The 1,801-nt window shown below is 31.8% G+C and overlaps 1 long non-coding RNA gene across 1 annotated transcript; it reads left to right on the forward strand.

Moving 5' to 3' along the window:
- Positions 1-1,103, forward strand: LOC111717727 (uncharacterized). Its single transcript, XR_002768887.1, has 3 exons — positions 1-19; positions 682-796; positions 1,027-1,103. It is a non-coding gene; the product is annotated as an uncharacterized LOC111717727 (long non-coding RNA).
- Positions 1,104-1,801: the final 698 nt, after the last annotated feature.

Genomic DNA, 1,801 nt, shown 5'->3' on the forward strand with positions numbered 1-1,801 from the left:
AAGAATTCAATACTCATAGGTAACTTTTTGTAATTTTTGTACTTTTTATACATGTTGTGCCTTTTTTACTTTTTGTACTTTTTGTACTTATTTTGTCCTCATTTTGTACTTGTTGTAATTTTTGTACTTTTCTTACTTTTTGTACTTATTTTGTATTTTTTTGTCCTTGTTTTGTACTTGTTTTTTACTTTTTGTACTTATTCTTGTACTTTTTGTACTTTTTATACATATCGTAGATTTTGGTACTTTTTGTACTTTTGTACTTTTGAACAATTTTTTTTTATTTCTCGTTTTTTTGAAAAGTTCTAACTTTCAGTACTGAACTAATACTGTTTTCAAACTGCTATTTCTTCCCTGAAAGAATTCTTCTCAACATGAATTCCCTCCTGAAATTTTCCCAGCAGCAGATTTTCCCATTTTTCTAATGTTTTTGTTATCATTGAATCTGTGATATTGAGGGATAAACAGTGTTTATAAAACACTAACATATTTTAATTTTTAAGGAAAATTTGATAAAATTACATTTTGCTTAAAAAGGGAGAAATCGGTTACATCAATTATGAAATTGTGAAGGGTTTATTATAATAATGGTCTAAGCATTATTAATGTTTGGAGGAAGAGATGTGTTGGGGGGGGCTGTTGACACATTTTTTCATATTTTTAATTGATCCTTGCATCTAGGTGAATATTTGAACCGACGATTAACACGGCATTCTGTTCATGGAGTTCTTAAAACTCTGAAATGTATTCTCAACTTGGTTAACAGAGGATCCAGGAGCTACAGAATATATCTAAGGTTAATTTTTAGGCCTCTCATTGTACTTTTTAAAGATTGTTTGTTAACATTTTGCTCCGTAGTGCGCAGATTTTTCTGTTTATTGGCGGATTTTCAAGTTTTTATAACTCTTTGCAGTTTATAAACTTTTCCTGGATTCACGTAAAAGTTTGACGTTTCTTAGATCAAAATAAGCAACAACAAAAATTAATGTATGTATTGAGATATTTATTGCAACAAAAAATGTTCAGGAAACATGATGAACATATAAAGAACGCCCCGGAATTTGCAACACAAAAGAACGCTTATTCTGGGACCGCTCTTTTAGGTAAAATATTTGTATTATTTGACGAACTCGAATTTTGATTAAAATATGATTTCATTTAGAATGAACAAATCGGATCAGATTCGATTTACCTTGAAAAATTCACTTAACTCAATCAACTCGACTTGGATAGTCTTGGCTTTGATAGACTTGACTTTGATAGACTTGATTTTTATAGACATGGCTTGGATGGATAGACTTGGTTTGGATGGATAGACTTGGCGTTGATAGACTTGGCATTGATAGACTTGGCTTTGATAGCCTTGGCTTTGATAGCCTTGGCTTTGATAGACTTGACTTTGATAGACTTGACTTTGATAGACTTGACTTTGATAGACTTGACTTTGATAGACTTGACTTTGATAGACTTGACTTTGATAGACTTGACTTTGATAGACTTGACTTGGCTTTGATAGACTTGGCTTTGATAGACTTGACTTTGATAGACTTGGCTTTGATTGACTTGACTTTGATAGACTTGGCTTTGATAGACTTGGCTTTGATAGACTTGACTTTGATAGACTTGACTTTGATAGACTTGACTTTGATTGACTTGACTTTGATTGACTTGACTTTGATAGACTTGGCTTTGATAGACTTACCTTTGATAGACTTGGCTTTGATAGACTTGGCTTTGATAGACTTGACTTTGATAGACTTGGCTTTGATTGACTTGACTTTGATAGACTTGGCTTTGATAG

Source organism: Eurytemora carolleeae, unplaced genomic scaffold, assembly GCF_000591075.1.
Source record: "Eurytemora carolleeae unplaced genomic scaffold, Eaff_2.0 scaffold3291, whole genome shotgun sequence".
NCBI lineage: Eukaryota > Metazoa > Arthropoda > Copepoda > Calanoida > Temoridae > Eurytemora > Eurytemora carolleeae.